Source organism: Melospiza melodia, chromosome 4, assembly GCF_035770615.1.
Source record: "Melospiza melodia melodia isolate bMelMel2 chromosome 4, bMelMel2.pri, whole genome shotgun sequence".
NCBI classification, from domain to species: domain Eukaryota; kingdom Metazoa; phylum Chordata; class Aves; order Passeriformes; family Passerellidae; genus Melospiza; species Melospiza melodia.
The window spans coordinates 90,283,418-90,305,040 of record NC_086197.1 but is presented as its reverse complement, the minus strand read 5'-3'; the positions used below and the strand labels follow the sequence as shown (position 1 = coordinate 90,305,040).

General features: G+C 39.1%; 1 protein-coding gene across 4 annotated transcripts in view; it reads right to left on the bottom strand.

Moving 5' to 3' along the window:
• Positions 1 to 21,623, bottom strand: part of ATXN7L1 (ataxin 7 like 1) — a 110,257-nt gene that overhangs the window by 43,097 nt on the left and 45,537 nt on the right. The window contains exon 1 of one of the 4 annotated variants that reach the window (XM_063155520.1): positions 5,204 to 5,288. The exons of the other annotated variants lie outside the window; for them this stretch is intronic. The gene's annotated coding sequence lies outside the window, so the exon portion shown is untranslated. Of the gene's footprint in view, positions 1 to 5,203; positions 5,289 to 21,623 lie in introns of those variants that run through there. 4 annotated transcript variants of the gene reach the window in all.

Genomic DNA, 21,623 nt, shown 5'->3' with positions numbered 1-21,623 from the left:
AATTTTTTTCAAGTTGAATTTTCCAAAGTTTGTTGAAGCATGGTCAGTGTTTCAGATGCAGTGTGAAGAAAGGCATTTTCCAAGGTCACACAGCCATTAGAGTGCAGATCTTAATTTAAAGCATTCCAAGTTTATTCACCCCCTGATGTTGCCTCTATTTTAGAACAATGTGGCAGGAATGACACAGGGAAAAGAGACAGGTGATTTCCAGTGCAACTATTTACCAAGGTGCATGAACTGCTGTGACAGCACAGCTGTGCAATTCTGTTTTCCCTTCTCCCACTGCCAATGTCCTGAATAAACTGTCACCCAGTGTGGATGGCTCTAACTTTCCATGGATCTGCCCAGAAGCACATATGTACCATATTTTAGAAAAACTTTTGGAAAAAAAAATTGTAGGTGCTCACCAGCTGAAGACACAGGATATTTTTCCTATGAGGCATTCTAATTACTTTCTATAAGCTAATAGAAAAACAATCTTATTAAAGCAAGGGCATAACTCAGAACAATTCTTGTGAATTTTAACATGGACAGGAAGCAAACAAACAAAGATGATTTGAAGCAAGTCCATACAAATGAACCAGTTTCACCTGAAGACATTTAACTATTATATATGTAAAAGGATATCTCTGAGAAGAAACATGCAATAAGTATCTTTCCAAGGTATCAAATGTTTCATGTGTGTCAGTCATTTGGTTTAAACCCCAAGAGTCAATTGGAGCATATGTAAAACATTAGGATGATTACTTCCTACTAGGACTTAGCTGGATTTTTATATTGCTAGAACCTGGTTTCACCATGCTTGGTGTAACATTTCACTTCAGGTGGGAAGATATGAATAGGACATATGTGTGCCAAGACATGAGAGTAACCCTTGGTCAGCCAAGAAATGACTACAGAGAGTAAGCTTGGAAGCTAACAGGAAGAAGAGAAAACAATTTTAAGACGAGGATTTCAAAGTGGGTTATTTATAGAGTCAACACTCAATTATCCATGGTCAGATTATCTGTACCAGAGATGCAGAAACAAATCAGCTCCAGCTGGGCTCATTAGCAGAGGTGCAGCTCGGTGCAAATGTCCCTACACTTCTAGGGACACTGTGGGTTTAAAAATTACACAGCATCTTTTTTTCAGCATAACAGTGAAGTCCTTTTTTCAATCTAAAGTGAGTCACTTGGGTTGCTTCTGTCTAGCATTCCAAAGGCAAGAGCACTGGGGAAAATGGCAAAGACTTCAGACAAAGGCACTGCCTGGCAGTGTTACCCCCATGCTCTGGGTCCCAGGAAGCTTTGTGAAGTCGGGCCCAGCTGGGTCAAGCCCGAGCTGGCTGTGTGCATTCCTGCGCTCTGTGTCAGGGCTGCGGCCTCCGGCAGGGGCTGGGTGCAGACAAGCACCAGAGACTGGTGACAAAGCAGGAGCCAGGCATCAGCCAGCATGGCAAACAGCAGGCACCTCAAACACAGCTGGGGTGCCCTCTGCGCAGAGGGACTGAGCTGTGAGATCCCTTGAGATTACCATTTAAACTTAAGTCATTTAAACCAGATATTCTAATGAGGGGAAAATTAAAACAAGTACTTTTCTAACTTCAAGAAAAACCCAGCCATAGCAATATCAATCCAGCTTGAAGCTGTTTTCCTGGCCACAATGCCAAAAATGTAATTGACAGTGAAATACAAAGGTGGATTTAAAAAAGGGAAGGAAATGGAAAAAATTCAACATGACATTTCTTACCTACCAATTGCTTACTCTGAATCAGACTATCTGTGTTCTTGCTCAAGGATTGAAACCTTTCTCCATCTGTCAGGAGACAGCAAACTCCAGAAGAGACTATGATCTTCTGGAAGTTGTCCCTTCTCATCAAATTCATGTTCTATAGTTGAAAGAAATCCTACTGTTTAGAGATAATAAAAGATACTTCTAAGTTGGAAGAATTTGAGATTCAATTTGTTTTTTTCCAGCCATGGGAGTCACTTCACCAAAGAGACAGGGAAAGGACAACAAGCAGGATACTGGCATGATAAATCTCAGCTATAATCAACTGACTCCAGCTTGATTACAGAAGAGGAACTAAACTCTGTATTTGGCAAATGGATCACAGAGCAAGTCTTTTCTAAAGCTTTTTGCTGAGTCTGACAATTGTTAGCTAGACAGTACAGCAGATTTAACCAGCAATGGCTAACAAGTGAACCAAAACTAACCATGCCTGAGCTATCATCCCTGGGATTTGCCTACTGTATCTAAGTACTGAGGGAAAAAGCTTTATTTACACTGAACTGCTCAAGTAGTTTCAAATAGCAAGAAACAGAGGATCACTGAATGCAGGATGAGATAGAAGAAGAGGGTTAGAGATAGAAGAAGAGGGTTATCTATCCCATCAGAAGATCATTGTAATACTTAAGGAAATCTGCAGGTCCTAAATCTCCAATTTTATTACCCCCCTTCCTTTCCTCCTCCCTAGTCCCAAATTCCTTGACTTTCTAAGTTGCTTAAGGTCTGAATAAAAGTAATTCAAGGAAAAAAAACCAGTTCAAAAGCACATTCACTATGATAGATATTACTTAAGAGAGAACTCTGGCAGTTTTATTTGTTCTTATTTCTCCTTACATTTCAGATCCCTAAATGCCTACTGCATAAAAAGTGATAGCAGCGGCAGTTACCAAAGGTCTGCTGTCTGTCTTTGCTGTTTTGCCTAAGGACATGAGGTCTAATCTCAGTATTAGGGACTAAAATATTTTGGAAGGTGTAACATTTAGCAAACAAAACCAGAGAACAGATCTTCTGCTGTGCAGTATTTGCAAGTCTGGTGTATGGTATTTATCTTGGAATACACACTAATGAGGACAGCAGCACAAGCACTACAAGGGAAAAGACTCAATTACTGTAAACAACTGGGAACAAAAGACTCTTAAACATTCAACAATCACATCAACAGAAGGTTTAGAAGTCTTTACCTCTTGTTTACTGTAACAAGATTAGGTCAACACTTCCCTCTGCCTCTCAGCCTCATCAAACTAGGGAAGACCATAAAAACAAAACCACTGCACTAACTCACTCATTCACTGAAAAAACTCACTGCCCTGCTCAAAGCATGGAAAGATACCAAAGTATCTGGGGCCACTGCCACAGTAAAAGTCAGCCTGTAACCTCCAGCTAATCGGCAGCATATCTGTCAAGCACATACATGTGAACCACACTTACATAAACTTTCTGCTCCCTTACTGCTCCTCCCACTCCAAGATATCAATTCTAGCCAAGACTTTGATTAGCAACAGACTATGAAACACTTTCAGAGAACATCAGAGGTGGCACTTACAAAAGGACAGTGAACTTTTATGGCCTGAAGGCCCCAGAGTGAAGTGGTAGCTGTATCAGGCATTGCATGTTACAGCCGCGGTCGTATCATGCATCAAAAAGAGATGCAATTTCTTTTTCTGCTCCTCTTCCCTTTCAAAACATTCCTGGCACACCTCTGGCTTCAATCTGGTATTAATCCATGGTTGAATTACAGTGTATGGATGGATACCAGGCACATTGTATAACACAACCTTGAGTCTTTTAGCATTTGCTTCCTAGAATAGACTGCTCTTGCACTGCAAGTACAGTGTGTATTGTTGTCTCCAGATGTAGCCTCATAGAGTCAATACACTTGAAAAGGCCTGCTGAGCCCTCTTTCACAACCAGTCTTGATGCATCCTTTATCAGGGACCTCTCTTTTTATAGTAATTCTATGCCAGTTAAGGAGTTGCAATTATTACTTACTCTCCCACCCCTTTCTGGCTAACTGTAAAATTATTAAACATCAGAGTTACATGGACTACTTTTGAAGGACTTCTGTCTTCCTCTTTATAATCATCTATCTGTCAAAATCTGGTACATAGTGAGTTTTAAACAAATCATTCTATGCTGGTTTTATATTTTAATTAAATATAATGCAACATTGGTTAGATACCTTGGGACATTTCTCACTTTGCAGAAATCAGAGCTCATTTAACAGCCATAGTATTTTACAGACTTAGACAGACACCTCTATCAGGTAACACTGGTTTCAAGTAAACAAGTAGGTTTTGTTTTTTTCCCTGAAAAGTCTAATGAAGTTTTCTAGTTTCACTTAGATTCATAACCATTTAGAAAAATGTAACAGAGATATAGAACTTTCTGGTTTTCTCCTTTTAAGTTCATTAGAACAAATAGAGGGAGAAGGTAATCCATGCACACAGCAAGTAATCCAGCTGTAATTCATACCACAGCATAGCAGAGGTAAAGCAGTAATGCCAACATTAAATCTGATACTATTTAGCCCTTAAAGCTTGCAGGTAATCTCTCTCTTTCCAAGAACTGCACACTGAGAGAAATCAGATATATTTAAAGAAAAATTCAGTATCATGAAAGTTTTAAATAAAATTTAATTTAAATTGAGCTTAGACATCTAGAGCCATATTGAAGCTTCCAAAAGCAAACACTCAGCAACTGCCTTGTTCTTCATTTAAAAAGCTCTATAGAATACATATAAAACATAGCATAAAAAAGTTGACAGCTGTCAATTCAAGAGTCAGCAGTTCCCCACTGGCATATTTTGTTTAAACTGCTTTGGTACCACTGTCATGTTATTAACCAAATTTAAACTTCTCCGTATATTTCTAAAATACTACCCATTACCAATGTAATCACAGTTTGCATTATTTTTTAACCACATTGCCATATATAACCAAAAATGGCACAACAAAAAACAGAACATACAAACACATATTTAAGGGAAAAATCAAGGTGACTTCTTGAAAATATGGGTCTTGCTGAGTTTCTAGTTGCCTGCATGCATTTCTCTTTAATCTTTCTGAGGCTGCAGCAAATAGAGCTTAGTGTCTGCTCTCAAGCTAAAAATCTTTGCAATAATTTGTGTAGATTTGTGCAGATAAAAATAAAAATCACAGACTATTAGATTCCAAGACTGCAAGCAACACGAGCTATCATATCTGCACAACAGCATGCTGATATAGTTGGGAAAAAAAGTAAAAATAATCACAGCACAGATAACCAAGGGTCAAAGTTCTGGTTATGCATGAAGTTTCAGTATTGGCACTTCCTGTTCTGAGTCTAAAATACTCATAATTAAATATATTTTTTCCTTCTTTTGCTAAAGTAATGAATTGCTATTCCCTGCTCTCTTTCATATATATATATATATATACTTGTTTTGCTCACTTACATTCGTGTGAGCCACGAGGCCAGTTTTAAGAGCCCTGCGGTGCCCCAGAGGCACTGGCCCCCTCAGTCCCGCAGGCCAGGGCTGCGCTCGGGCAGCCGCACCAGGCTCAGCGCAGGAGCCGCGGGGCGGGGGCTCGATGCCATCCTCGCACCCTGCCCCGCCTCGGCTGCTCCGGACAGCGCGGGTGCTGAGGCAGCCCCTCCGCACGGGTCACCTCCCTCCGCACCGCGCAGGGATGTAACGCTGCGCGTGTTTTTCTCCAGCAACAGCTGCGTCCTACAACCTCGTGCGGCTCCCGCGCCGGCTTTCTCACGCCGCTCGAGCGCAGCGGCGACAAAGCAAGGCAGCATCTGTAGCGACCCTCACTCACGTTCAGCCCGCCGCTGCAAAACCCAGCAGCGGCGCCTTCCCCTGGCGCGCTGACAGCTTCGCCTGCAGGGCTCCGGGCCGTCCTTCGGCGGGGCCGCCGGGCCGCAGGCGCCGTCAGCGGCCGGGAGGCTGCCGGGAGCGGAGGGCCGGGAGGAGGCGAGCAGCGAGCCGGGAGGGGGAGAGCGGCAGGCCCGGAGCTCCCCCTCCCGGAGCCGCCGCCGCTGCCATCCGTCCTGCTCCGTACGGCCCCACTCACGCGACCAGCAGGGAAAGCCCCAACAGCGAAAGGTCAGGAGCAGCAGAGTTAAATGCAAAACTCGTTTCACACGATTTTTCTCCTGCAAACTCGTCAAACTTCTAATTTAGTTTTGGAAGGCTTAGGGAAAGGCAGTCCTTCGATCAACAGTGCCACAGCTTCAGCCACTGCTGGCAAGGATACACATACCGTCCATATTAACTTGAAATTCTCATTCTGAACTCCACACAATAATGTATGGTAACTGGTAATAAAAAATGAAGCTTCTGAGGATCTGATTATCTTTGATTTTTACACATTGGAGTACAAGCGGACCAAGCAGATTAAGATCCTGTTACAGTCAGCTGCTGGAGAAACACAAAGGTCTTTATCACCTATTTTTCTTCTTACAAGTACTCCATACTCGCAAGTACGCAAATATCAGAGCTATGGTGTCACCACCCAAAATAAAAAGTTCAGTCAACAAGCTGAGCTTTGCTGTGGCACAGCTCTGTGTGTTAAAGCATCCCTGTGCCAAACCCTCAGCCAGCTGACTGCGGCTGGAAAAGGTGAGTTCCCCATTAACCAGAAATACTTCCTTTGGCATAACTCTCAAAATTTGGAATGGCAGTATGTTTAATGATACCATTACAAGTAATTTGTTTCAACTATATTTAAATGGTCAGCCATTCAGCTCTTCTCACATACATGCAACTTCTCTTGCAGCCAAGGAGTTGCTGGCTTGTCCACTAAACCCAGCCAAACCCACCAATTTGCAGCAGACCAGCATGAGACCTCAGTTTAAATGCAAATTTATTCTCACAGCTGTGTTCAACATGAAACATACCAACAAATGTTAGCTCACACTGCAAGGTATCTTACAATGTTTCAGGATCAAATTCCATATATTTGAGCACATACACTGAGTGGTGTTCCCCAGGAAGTTGAGCTAGAAGTTTTCTACGGAGTGCTGCGTTCCCTGGCTGTGCACCCTCCTGACTATGCAGGGATCCCAGCGGGGCAGGAGCAGGAATGGCCCCAATTTATTCAGGTTTCTGTCTTAATCACAGAATCTTCTGCCTGAGGCCTTGGAAAAAGATGGGGAGTGTGAAAACAGAACCAGAACTCTCAAAGATTACTTACAGTAAGTAAGCTCTTCAGAGGGCAGTGTGGGTCCTCCTGGCAGTGATTTCTACTGGACAGAAGAGAGAACTGGATTCAAAATATCCTGATCCACTGGACCCAAAGATGGAGCCCAGAAATTTAGTCAACAGATCTTTGAATGTGCATAACCAGTTGTTTTGTGGCTTTGTTTGGTTGCTTTGTTTTTATTTAATTTGAACATGGGACTTGTAGTAAAAAATAAGCCACTATATTTTTGAAGCATAAGCCTAGCTAAACAAAATAGCCCTGAATGCTTCTGGGATTCCTGTTTAGGAAATCATTCACTGCAGGTGTACATGCTTCACAGAAGAGGCAATCACTGATGCCAAGGAATAATGAGACACAATAAAATATGAAAGTATAAATAAGCAGAAGAAACAATAATAGATATAGAAATAATAGGCAAGTAATATCAACAGGCAAATAAATAAGACAAATAGGTACAATGTTTAAAACTGACTGGGGAAAAAAGCCAGCAAAAAATATATGCTAGTAAAAAGTTCCAGCTAAGCTGAGAAATAGAAGGTTGAAAGGAACTAGTGGTTGTGTGGTATACCTCCATCACTTTATGGTGAGGACATTACACACTGCTAATACCTATTTGTATATCTCAGATTGGTGCCTGTGGAGCAGCTGTCAGAGCATCTTGTAACACATAATCCTGGGGATCCACAGGGCTGCAAGGCTGCTATAAAGTGAATGGTGATTGCTGCCCCATGTCAGCTTGTGATAAAGGTCATATCAGAGGTTTTGAACAGCCAGTAAGGCTGATTGAGTGATCATGAAGATTTAGAATATAACACAGGGAGAGGTAACTTCTATAAAGAAACAAAACAACACATCAGAATTTGGAGGCGGTGGGTGGGGAATATGCATAGTAACCATGCAAACTATCTAGCAGAAGTAAATTTAAAGTAATGCTTTCACTATCTGAAAAAAAAAATACATCTTTTATGAAAACCAAGGCTGATGTTAGCTTTTGTTTAAAAAAAAATCAGGATCTTGACAGTTTTCTGTACCTTAATATTGGGCATCTCAAGTGATCCAGCAATAAATCACCTAAACCAAATGTTTCAGGAAGTGATAATCAATGCTTTAGTTTTCAATCTAAAATGGGAAATTTTTAATGTTTAAATAGGAAAGGACTTCTACAGTTGTGCTGAAGACCACAGACATTCATCTTATAGATTAATTTATGTAAATAATTATCTTTATACAATGCAATACTAACAGAGACAGTTTGTGCTAATTGTCAGACAAGTTCTACATTTAATCATATTGAGAAAATAGTGCACAGGAAATAATTATTTTCTAACTCTAGAATCTTAATACAGAAATTTCTGCACAGAAGCCACAATCTGCAGAAAGGCTAAGAACAAAACTAATCAATAGTTAAAAGAACTATTCATTGTAGGTAATATGGGGAAAGGATATTTTTTGGTGAGGGATCACTTTCTTTGCTCATCTTGCAAGCTTTAATTAAGTGGCTATGAAATAAGGAGTAGCTAGGAATTATTCTTTTGTAACCTGTTTTCAGGCTATAAATTTGTGTTTCTGGTTATAGTAATACTACATATAAAACCATTAATAAAACTGCCTACTTACCAAAGCCTAGATAGAAACATTGCCTGATGTGAACATGAATTTAGGATATCAGGGTGTATTTAGGCTTATCTTGAAAAGAAAACATCTGATCTTTGTAGTTAGCTTTGTACTGATGAAATTGGGTTTGTGTCTATTGAAGAAAAAAAGTGATATGCTAGTAGCACTTTATGGTGACTCTTTAATGCTGTGCATCAGAATACTCCCATAGAATTTTCAACATGAGGCCCAAAATTTAAGTATTAAGTGCTTTCTTGATAGACACTGGCATTATCAGACAGCTTGCACATTTAAGCTACTTGAACCCAGGAACATTTCTTGGTACTCAGCACATGGAGACCACTTAGTCTGGAATGTGTATTGGGACTAAAACTTCAAAATCCAGAAACAAGAGTCCAATCTGTTGGGAGTGCACATGTTTCTTGCTAAAGCTGAGAGGGCCTAAAACAGTGCTAAAATTAATTTTGTTTCCTTGTACTGCTAGGTAGGTCATCATGCAGGATTTTTTTCCCACCTAGAAACAAGGCTACAGCTTTGGCAGTTCAGCACCAGCAAAACCAGAAGAGACTTCAGGCAAAAGACTTTAACCCAGTAAAAGACCAGCATGTATATTTGAGTAGCAGCTGTATGTAGCATTTTGGGTTTTTTCTGTATCTGTATGTTAATCTCACTCTGAACTCCAAATCAGTTTTCTTATATTTCAGTACCATGGATATTTCAGCACCAAAGGACAGAAGAGGGGTGTTAGAGAAATGCAAGTGAGAGTGCTTGAGAAAGTCAAAATTGAACTGATTTTGCATGTGGAGATTATTTCAGATGAATCTCTGAACCTCTAGCTGATAATTTCTGCAGACATCTTATCTTAACCACATTTAGCAGAAAAGAAGACAGAGGACCCAGATCGCTATGAATTCCAATTATCCTGACTCAACTCCTCCAACAAATCAAGCACCTGATCCATTTTCAGAACGACACTCTACAAAGCTGTGTTTGTGGCCTGTAAGATAATCCTTTGACTCTTAAAGCATTGCAGACCTTCATAAACAAATCAAACTGTTGTACTGAGGAAGAGTACAAAGCTCTGACTAACAAGAGGCACTTGACAGACACTCAGTTATGCTTACATTACCTTACAGATGAGACTATCGCCTCAGCAATCCCAACTTTTCACAGCAGCTCCTCCAGAAACCCCATAGGATTCTGGAGTCTTGTTTAATCTCTTGGAAAAATGAAAACACTGGTTTACTTGAGGAGCGCCTTAGTCCTGCACAATCCACTCCTAAATCTATAAATTAGACTGTTATTTTTGGGAAATCCTAGAAGGAGTGACATATATCCATACTCTGAGATAGTGCCTTATTTTTTCTGCTTATCATCTCCCTGTATCAGAATTTGTCCATATTTGAGGCAGGGAACTCCATTCCCTTACACTTTGATTTCAGTCAGACATGCATGAAGTTTGCTCCATCCTACTCTACAGAGATTAATGACAAACAGGGTTCTCTCCTTTTTCATGACCTATCTAGTCAAGAAGGTGTTGTCCATATAGGTGTCAAAATGTATGCAAATCACGTTTTAAAATCAGCTTCTAGCAGTGTAATAAAAGACAACCTACCCTCTGCTTTCTTAGGACAATACCATCTTTTCAGAAAGTGTTTATTTAAAGTCTAGCCCAGGATTTCTTGTTTCTTGGTCAGACCCCCTAGGGGCTCCTAAAGACCAGTCTGTCTTATTAAAGATGAACTATCATAACAACAAAATTAAGAATAAGTTCTGTTTCCATTTTGAACTGGACACAGCTTTCTTGCTGTAAACCTTCAAACCTAATCTAGACAAGCTGAAGTACCAAGAAGTGATCCCACTGTCTTTCCAAAATATCTAGAGTTAATATTGTGCAATCATGTAAAGCTCAGTCTTTGTTCTTAGTTGCTTATAGATGACTTCAAAGCCTTGGGCACCTCACCAGGGCCATGGGTTCAGCAGTGCCACTGCACAGTGCCACCAGTGCCACCACTGCAGGTGGCTCAGGTACTTCACTTAGGTACACACCTTGCTTAGGCTCTTCTAGGATAACCAGTGAAACTAACCAAGGGAACATACATCCCTCCTCCTACACCTAAACCTCAACTCAGCAAGTGAGATCATGGACACAACACATCTTCAGTACTTCTGTCATACAACTTTTGCCACTGCTCTATGTCTCTAAAAGTTTTTGAGTACTTTAGAATAATATTTACTAATTTAATAATGCTAAATGATACAGAAAGAATGAATGAATACACAAGTAAAATATACAAAAATAGTATTTCTTAAAGGAGCAATGTTGCTGTACCTTGAAGTGATTTCTGAAGTTTATTACTTTTGTCCTCATATACACACACTGCTTCCTTAAGGTGTTACAGGGTCTCAAATGTATCCTTTAACTTCCTCTAGCAAACAAGAACAAATCTGTCACTTGATGTGTGCAATGCTGCTCAGGCCTTCATAACCACCTTAGCATTACATCTCTTAGCTGTGAAATTTAACAATCACAGGTACTAGCTGGTAGCTCTTACTGACTTAATTCAACTGATAATAAAGGGTTTATTTCAATTAGTCTCACATTAGAATCAGTGATTTAGATTTAAATTAAATTCACATAATTTTCACGTCCTGTGGGTATGCATGTTTTGACAGTACTGCAAAAACGTGCTGCAAGTTGCATAGAAGTTGATTGAAACCGTCAAACCAGTATTTAATTGCTTGCTGACATGTACCTCAAAAATAGTCCAGAGTGGATTTACCTGAACATACAAAAGCACATGCACAAAACACATTTTCATGACATCTCCATGCATCAAAGAAATACAGGTTTTATTGCTACATTTTTAACTCCTGAATCAAACAACACAGCTTTTGCCTGTCATTTACTGTATTACTACATGCATCACCTCAGACTTCAAGAACTTTTTCCCATATAATGCATTTTATAAAATAATACTTCCAAAATGAAACAAATATTAAAAAGAAGTTTTAAATATAAAAAATTCCTTACTTTTGTTCTGATCCCCAGCCTCTGGAAATCTGTAACATCTGTGCAGTCTCATTAAATACATTTGCTCAGATAATGTACAAGGAAAGCACTTCATAAGCATTGTGTAAAGTTCACTAAGTTTTTGCAGAAACTTTATGCAATCTGTCATTTCTTCTCTCCTGAATTTGCTGCTGCAGAAAGCAATATTCTGGATATGTAGTCCAGCAGTCCTCACCACTTTTTCCCCACTTAAATCTCATTTTCTCTAATTTTACTTTAATCCTAATCAGTCAGTAAAGTTTTAGAGTTGTCCTCTAGACTTTCTATGTCTTTTAGTAATTTTAACAGGCTTACTTCACACATTAAAACCTACTCTTCATCACATCCCTATTTAGGGCTGTGAACTCCTGCTAGAGAAGAGTGCTTTTGGGAGAAGAAAAAAAAAAAGGCATGTTGCCACCAATTCTTAGATCACAGAATCAGAGAATGGTTTGGGTTGGAAGGACCTTAAAAGTCATCCAGTTCCAACTCACTTGCCATAGGCAGTGACACTTTCCACTAGGCCAGACTGCTCAAAGCCCCACCCAACCTGACCTTGAACACTTCCAGGGACGGGGCAGCCACAGCTTCTCTGGACAACCTGTGCCAGTGCCTCACTGTATAGAATTTCTTCTAAAAGCTAATCTTAACCAGCCATCTTTCAATTTGAAGCCATTCTCCCCTGTTCTGTCACTACATGATTCTGTAAAAAGTCTCTCTCCAGTTTTCCTGTAGCCCCCCCTTGGTACTAGAAGGTGCTCCAAGGTGTTGCCAGAATCTTCTGCTCTCCAGGCTGAACAACCCCAGCTTTCTCAGTCTGTCTACACAGCAGAGCTGCCTCAGCCTTCTGATCGTTCTTGGTGGCCCTCCTCTGGATTGGCCCCAATGGGTCCATGTCCTTATGATATTGAGGGCCTCAGATCTGGATGCAGTACTCCAGGGGAGTCTCCTGAGAGCAGAGTAAAGGGGGAGAAGCACCTTCCTCAACCTGCTGTCCATGCTGCTTTGGATGCAGCCAAGGATATGGCTGGCAATATATCAATGTAGTTATTCAACAGCCTGTAAGTACCAACTTAAAAAAAAAAAAAAAAACAAACGGCAGATCTGAACAGACACAGTCCTGAAAAAGACCACCTTAAGATAAATTCAAATGGTAAATCTTTCATCTTCAAGGTCAGGTGTCCTTTTCAAAATATATGCTTTTAAGATAGCAGTTTAAAGAAGACAGGCAGAGTTGAATGAATAATTAATTGTGGCTGCTGTTCCCTGTGCAAGTGCCACTCTGAACCATGCATTCTGAACCATGCTTTTGCCTTGCACCATCTCTGGCATTCACCTGCTGCCCTGATGGGTGAGCTTAGCTTGCTAAGCAGAAAACTTACCAAAGAAAGGGGGAAAAATTGCTAAACCACAAATAACTGAATAGCTTCCTCCTACTATTCAATAATAAGTTGAATAGTGTCACTACAGGGTGAGATGAGCAGCAGGGAAGGAAGAGGATCCCTGGGCTGGGTAGGAAGGGTGGGGTGTGAAGAACACACTCTGCCCTCTGCTGCAGGGTGCCTTCAGATCCATTTGGGACACCCTTCCACAGTGACAGTTAACAGAGCTGCAGAAAGGGCACTGATGTCACCAACAGAGACAACATCCCAGAGAGATGATCATGTTTTAAAGCTACTGGAGGTCTTGCTGCTGTTGAAACAAGCTCTTGCTTATTTTAAAAAGACCATGGCTGCCACTAGGTTATCAGTCCTTGCTGTAAAAGAACACTTGCTGCACCTTGTGACCTGTGGCTGCTCTCACAGCTGAGTCACCAACCCATCTTCTCTTCCTCCAGTCTTTACCAATCGAGGCTTAAGAGTTTATTCTCACAAAACATCACTGACCACTGTCCTATTTCAAACAGTGTTATTCTGGGAAACAATAGCAAGTGTGGTAGTCTGGAATCAACTGTGTGATACTTGTACCACACTGACTGGTCGTGGTTAACCTATCTGCCTTCAGTTATGGCAGCAGAGAGGACATGACAAATAAGTAAGAACAAGTAACTAATACTTTGAGAAATGTGATGAGGGTTCTGTAAAGAACTGGATAAAAAATGAGAGAAACTTCACTCACTATCATTGTGTATTGTAAAGAAAACAAACCTTATTTTAAAGAACAAAATACTAGAAAAAATTACATCTGCTGAGCCTACTGGACACTGCAGACCTACTTCATTAGTGACTTCTGCATATCTCAGAAACAACTATTAGAAAATTAATACAGAATATGATTAATTTGTCATAACAGTCCTTCATGACTAGAGACTCAACACTATTATAATATTGGTACCTTCCTTGAGAGACTAATACAGCTCATTAAAAAAACAATCTAGTCCCGACAATGAAAATTCTCTATATCCTCAACTTTAAAATAAAAGCATTTTGCATATTTCATTTGCCCCAAAGTTTTCAAATAAAATATGAACTAGAAATACGACTGTTGTACTATTTATTTTCTCTCTTAGTTACTCAAGCTACGTTTTTTAGTTAAAATAATTCTTAAAATAAAAGATTTAAGAAGAATAATCTCGCTACATTAAAATTAAGTTCTACATTTAAAAGAAGTTTCACTATACCAAAATTGACAACATGGAATAAATAAAACATAGGTTTCCCATCAAAAGAAAAACCAGGGTGTAAAACTGTTAGTTTTACACAATCTTCATATGCAGCACATTCAAAGTGATTATTGCATTTCTTACAACACTATATGAATATTTCACACATCAGGAAAAGAAAAACCACGAAAGCAAGAGACACAAGGAAGCCAATCAATGATGTAAGAACAAATGGATTACAATGTTAAACAAACAAACTGCTACAAGATGAGACCTTTTCTGCAAGTGGCTAATCCACATTAATAAAACCACTACTAAACATCACTGCAGGTAACAATTCACTTTAGATTAATATCACCTAAGCCAAAACATATTTTAATGTAACAGCATGGGTTACATTTTAAAACAGTTTAGTCATTTTAGTCATCAGCACAATCCAATGTTTCTAGGAATGCAAGTCATTTTTATTAGGCAGCCAGCTGCAGACTTTGCTGGAACTAAAGTTCCAGAAAAACTGGGAAAATTACCATTCATATGCTTTCAAAAGCTTCCCAAACACATGAATGGAAACTGTGTTTGAAAGGCAGAAGTCAAACAATTTGGAAACCAGATTAAAGGAAATAAGTAGTGATTTATTTGCAGTGTATCTTTTCATTCCACATAAAACCGCTTGTGCTTAGTGACCAAGATTTGCTCCATACTTACAAGAAGATACTACTGCAATGATGTATTATGAAATAATCTTTGAAAAAAAATGAACCAGGAGCAAGTGCTTTAAAGAATGACTTTCCTGCACACAGCATCAGGCAGTGATGACTAATGGGGAGAGGCGCTGCTGGGCCAGCTCAGCCGCACAGTGTGGGGGAGGCAACGCTTGCAGGGAATGTGAAGCAGAGACTCTTGGATTGCAGGGAGATAAACGGGGCAGTAAGGCAAATAAAGCTGCTCAGCCTTGCCTCCTGTAGTATTTTAAAAATATAATTAAAATAAACTGCTAAATTTTAGTGTAATCTTAAGAAAATTCCCTTTATTTCCATATGTAAAGATAATACTGAATGGGTTTCTTACATATAGATCTCTATACTGTATTCACCTTAAGAAAATTAAGTCCAAGTCTCCATGTCCATTACACATTATAATATGTGCAAAGTCCACATGATAAAATCCTAAATTTTGTAATAATATTGATTCTAAAACTTTCATCATTCATTCTTCCAAGCAAACATTTTAGGCCACAGTATAGCCTCCTATACAATAGTTATCATAGCTGTCATTCTTCAATTCGAACAAGTTATTAATTATTAGAGCTTTACCCAGCAACACTTCTCATTAATATTTCTAGATGATGTAAAGAAAATTCTTGTTCTTAGTTAAAAAACCCAGAATTTAAGTTCTTTTAAATAGGTATACTTTTTAAAAAATAACAGTAAAATAGACAATGTTTCAAAACTTCCAAGAATATCTTCAGGTGATCTGAATGAGACACTTAATACATCCCATTGCTGTTTCTAATTGCATAAGAAGGAGAATTAGCTAATGTTATGTTGACCACACTTTATCCTCTCAAACATTAGAGAAGTTACATGGAGGTTCTTGGCAGAAACTTTGTAGACTTGGAATCCTCAAGCCATTTCTCCTAAATAAGATCAGTACACATCCTGCTAAGCAAGGGGATCTCGAAGAACTCAGCTATACCTGCACATAACCTGTGCAGTACCATGGTTCTGCTTCCACTTGGATGGTTCAATTATTTAGGAATAAACTGACATTCCTAAAACTAACCATTAAATGGAATATTTTAAAACCCAAGTGGGACTATCTGTGTGGTTCAGCGGAAGCTGAGCTTTAAAATGAAACATATCAGAAAAATGGGAAAAGCAAAGCCTAACAAGTAAAACTAGCTTAGGTCAACAAGGATGCTGTTTCATCCAGTGTAAATGTCTTATGTGAATCGCACTAAAAAAAGAATCCTACTTGAAAGGGAAAGAAAGAAGAAAAAAAGAAAAAAAAAAAAAAAGAAGGGTCAGACAGGGTGAAATAGAGCCTTTAAAAGCCTGGAACAATTTGCAACACAAATACTGAGAAGCAAGCAGCTTCCTCTTTGAATGAAGCAAGGGTTTGACCCCTTCCTGTGTCACAAGTCCCCACACTTATTATGCTTTCTACTGGCAGGAAAATAAACATCAATTCTATCAGCTTTACAGACATGTGCGCACCAAAAAAGACACCATATTGTATTCCATCCAGTTTTAGAAGAGATCGAGGATATATTTGAATGAGCATCTTCAGATCTTTGTTGCCTGAACTGCTCCATAACATTACTTGTGATAAAACAGCTCATAACTTACAGCTCATAAATAAATATTAACTTCACTTTTTAAAGCAGATTCTGTAATAACCTAAGAACACAAAATGACTGCTACAAAATTTACAAGAAAAACACATGAAGATAATGGAGAAAATGGTAGCTTGGCAACTCCTGCAACTCCATAGTACACCTTATAATGCTGAGTTAAGCTACACTTTATGTATTAATTTCCTTCATAGACATAAATGCCCAGGTTAGATCTGCAGCTAGCTGACTGTTACACAGACACCCACAAGTTTCAGATGAATATTTTAATTGAAGCTATGACAACTGTAATACTTTTTCAAAAAATGAAAGTAGCAGTGGACCCCTCAAAGTCCTGTCTGGACAGATCTGAGTGAAGCACAGTCTGCAATCTGCCACAGCTAAAGAAGAAAAGGCTGCAAAGTGCAGGTATGATGTGCTGCTACAGCAGAGACAGGTGTGTTAGATCATACACACGTAAAAACACCACCTGTTTTACCTGTTTAACAGTTGATATTATGCAACTCTGACTGCAGAGAGTCAGCTGGCATTTGTATACTCTCTGCCCATTAGTCAGAGTTTTCCAACAGATAATTCTAAGTGTTAAAAAAAAAAAATACACTGTATTTTCTTTTTTGTGTAATATGTATGTTTTGGGGAAGAATAAAAAGGTCAGTCTAACTCTAAATTAAACATTTAAGTCTAAAACAACAAAATCAAGACATTAGGCAATTCTAAAATGACATTAAACTAAGTTAAAAATATTTCTGTTTTATAAAATGCAACTATGGAGCATTTATCAATGAAATATAAATAGTTAAAACAAAATCTTGCATTAGATCGGCTGGATTTAAGTGTTCAGTGGAATGAATTTGTTTCTATGGCTTTCCTTTTTCAAGTGTGGTACTTGAAGCTCTATGTATCATTCATTTGAACTTTGTTTCACCTCAGCAATACCATCTTGCTAGAATTGTCACTTTCAAACCTAAGTTAAAATACAAAATTAAACACGAGTTATTTTCTTACTGAGTGCTTCTGGTACAAATGCTTGCAACAACTTTGTAATTCCTTCACATAACTGTATCACACTATAAGCAACTGGAAATAAAGCTGTCCTAAGGATACTGAGTACCTTGGATCCCTCTGTAGATGAAAGCAAAGCAGAGGCTGAAGTCAGCTTTGCCACATTTCACTGACAAAGATATGACCGTGTAAGAAGACAGACAATTTACTCCTTCCTGCCTGCATTTCCAAAATTTACCTTTGTACTTTGACTTTTCACCACACAGAGAACCAACAGGCCACACAAGTTCAAGATGACTGGACATGCTCAAATTAGGGCAGAAGCAAAAATTCAGCTTTGCTCCCTTATGCCTCCCTCCAGCTATTCACTCTGAGTGCTAAGAGAATCACCATGAGAAGGCAGGAAAGCACATGGATAAACACTGGCATGAAGTGTTGAAGGAGAACAACCTCAGAGCATGCATAGGCAAGTATTTTCATTTGACCCATGCTAACCATAAGATAAAATCTTTTCAATTGTCTGTTTCTAAGAACTCCTGAATTGGAAGATGGCTGAATAAGTATCACAGTGATCTCAAAACTACTAATGTCCTGTGAGACACAGTAGTTCAGTCTATCTGGTTTTGTTTCTCTAATTTATGAAAATAAACTAGAGTGAAAGCTCTGAAGGTAACATGGACTGGATATGCAAATATTCTGACATGTCCCTCTTCCTAGTTACAACAAAGAAACCCCAAAGGCTGCTAAGTGTGTTCCTTGCTGCAGGATTGCCATTGACCTTTCATTCTTGTCCCTTCTCAAATGCAGCCAGGCTAATTTTGAGTTACTTTATTTCCAGTCTGCCAGACAATGTTTATGGAGCAGTAGGGATCTGGGACACATAAGAGAAGAAAGGCCAAAATACTCCAGTTCTTCCCATGGCTGTCTAACAAAAATTGGTTGAAGTTTTCATGACTCCCAGGATTCCAAGTTAGAACATGTGAACTCTGATACTGGGATTGTGTGCAACAATCTCAGGCACCTCATCCTTCTGCTTTTGGGAGACAATATTAAGGGGTTTTAGTTTTTTTGTTGTGGTTTGTTTTTTACCCACCTCCCTGCCCCTTCCACCTCTGCAAGAAAAAGACTCTGACCTCAACATGGCAAGAGTTAAAGGGCACCTGTAGTATTATCAAGCCATATGTTAGGGGATATTGAACTCAGAGTATGTATACCCCATAGCTCTCTACTGGACCAAATGGACATGAACAATGTCATGGAATTGTAAGGGAATCCTCAACCAACTCACTGCTGATAACTGCTGCCTGAGCCTTCAGCCTGTCCCCAAAATTATTTTATATTCACAACTCATCAGTAGTTATCACTAGACCAGTAAACACAGCAGCTGATATAACATGGCTTTTCCCCCTCAAATATCAATATACAATCCTCTGACTATTTTGTAACTGCCTTTGTTTCTACTTTACAGTCAGCTGCTTTGGCTTGGTTCAGAGAGTGGATTCATATCTAAAATTCTGACAGAATAATAAGTATTTCTAAATATATTTTCTTATTAGAAAGCCATTTACTGCTAGGTCTTTAAACAAGACCAAGTTGGTGAAAGGGAGATGACTACTTCTCTGATTAAAGCACTCACCTTCTTGTCATCTGTCTGAACTTGAACCCAAATCTTCCCCTCTTCATAAAAGATCTCTGACAAGGATAAAGCCTTGTGAAGGGTGTTAAGGAGTTGTTCTCTCTCCATCCTGCTGAAATTATTTCAGCCTTTCATAAACACATTTCCTGAACCACAGTTTGGATGCCAAGTATCTTACTTGTCAAAGTTAGGGATGAATTCCCCCTCTTACTCTGTTCAACTGCTGTTATCTTATGCAAAAGAAAAACACCAAAAGGAAAGAAGAAATCAGTGTGACTGTAGCTAGTGTTTTCCAATAGCAGAAGTCCCCAGTCTGCAGGTAATTCTGTTCCTCTCAATCATTTGCATTCCTTTTCCATACAAAACATGCAACAGGAGAAGCAGGCAAAGCCTCACAAGCAGAATTGTTCCACCACACCCTGGCAGATGAGATACCCTAATTGTCATTACCATTTCTTTATGGAAAGGAGAAAAAACACCTATCAACACCAGGCAGCCTGCTTAAGGCTCAATTCAACTCCCCTCAGATTTGGCAAGAGAAGTGTAAAGAGAATGTCCCACATTGCACATTCACTGTTCTAGTCACCACACTAGTGGCTAAAGGAACAGAAATAATTTTGCAGACTTAGAGTTTAATTTCCTCTGGGCTTTTTTTGTTCCAGTGACTTAAAAGAGATTTTACCTCAGGCCAAGTGCAACACTTCACCTCAATGGCCATGGAAATTATTTTGGTAAGAAAATGAGAGAAAGATTTGTTACACTCAAGCCATTTTTTAATGTGAAAAACCTCTGTGTTTTATTCTTCAGCATGCTATAGGAAAAATATCCTATTCTTTTACCAATTGTATCTACTCAGGAAGTGGCAATAAGCCACTCCCTAGCAGGTATTACAGAATTAAGGCTACAACTGCATTTGGGGTGCAATGGACAGGTCAGGCAATGTAAGTGAATACATAGAGCAATGCATACACATAGACACTTATGCACAAATAAAACTTTGCTTTGCTTATAGTCATGACAAAAATTATCTTCATGGTCCAGATGCCCCAAAGGATTTAGAAAACCCATCTTCAACTAAACTAGTGACTTGACACAAGAGAGACACAACTGACACAGTCCACTCAAACATGTCAGTGAAATGAGACCATTTCTTAAAGATACACATTTCTTAAAGTAAAGATACCTGCTGTTGAGGCAGAATGTTGTTGCAACCCTCACCCAAAGGCTACAGAACTACTAACAGGGCAAGGAAAAGAAGGTAAAAACAATCCTCAAAGAAAGCATTTAGCAATGGCATGCAGCAAGGGCCTGTATTAGTGCCTGAACTACTCAGCATATCCAGAAATGACTTGAAAAATGTGGTGGTTAGTGAGAGAACAAGATCTCTGGTATATAATTATTTAGAGTACTAAAGATGAAAATCAACAGATTGCAGAAAGACTTAATACTGACCAGTGTAATAAAACAGGAAATGAAATTCAATGTAGAGAAATGTAAAGTGACAGACATGGAAGAAGAAAAATATCTTCACTTTATATATGAAATGATGGTCTTTCAATTATAATTACACAATAATGAAACATTGGTCTTGTAACAGTTCTATGAAATTATCATCTCAATGATTTGTGGTGGTCACAAAAGCAAAACAAATGTTAGGCAAGGAATACAGCACATCACACCACTGCTTCCATCCCTTCAAAAATTGTCTAGAAGAGTTAGGCAAGATACAAAAACACATAGGAAAGACACAGGGAGTTTCCACAAGTGACAATTAGACCAATTTGGACTTGTCAAACTGGATGAGTGATGACAGAGGAGGGTTATGGTGTACATTTATTATGGACAGGAAATGATAATTTGTTGCTGGTACAAAAACAAACAAAAAAGTGAGGTATTTCTCCACACAGCATACACCTAAGTTTTAAGAATCCTTTCCAAGGGACCACATAGCTCTTAAGTTTCTATTAACTTCAAAAAACCCACTGTATCAACAGAGTTGTTTAGCAGCACAGCGACAAATACCAGATTTTTCTTTTCAAGGTGTCCTTTTTTGCTGCACCATTTCTATACTCATTTAACTAAACATGCAGTTCTGCACTGTGCTCTTCCTCACAGACTCATCTGTCTGGTATTGACTATGCCCTTCCTGCCCATGCAAAAATGCTGAAACTTTTACTGCCTGTTTCAGCATTCCTGCTACATACATCTGGTATTAGTGATATAAAGATTTATTTAAACTGCAAACAAATCCTTTGTTGTCCTAGCCAGATTCAAAAGCATTACTTGCACTCACATTTTACACTCTTCATCTATCTAGAATCACAGAATGAGAAACACTTGTTTTCAGACTTGTTAGGACAAGCACAATACTTCCACAAGATACTTCCACAGAGAAAGCCTAAAGA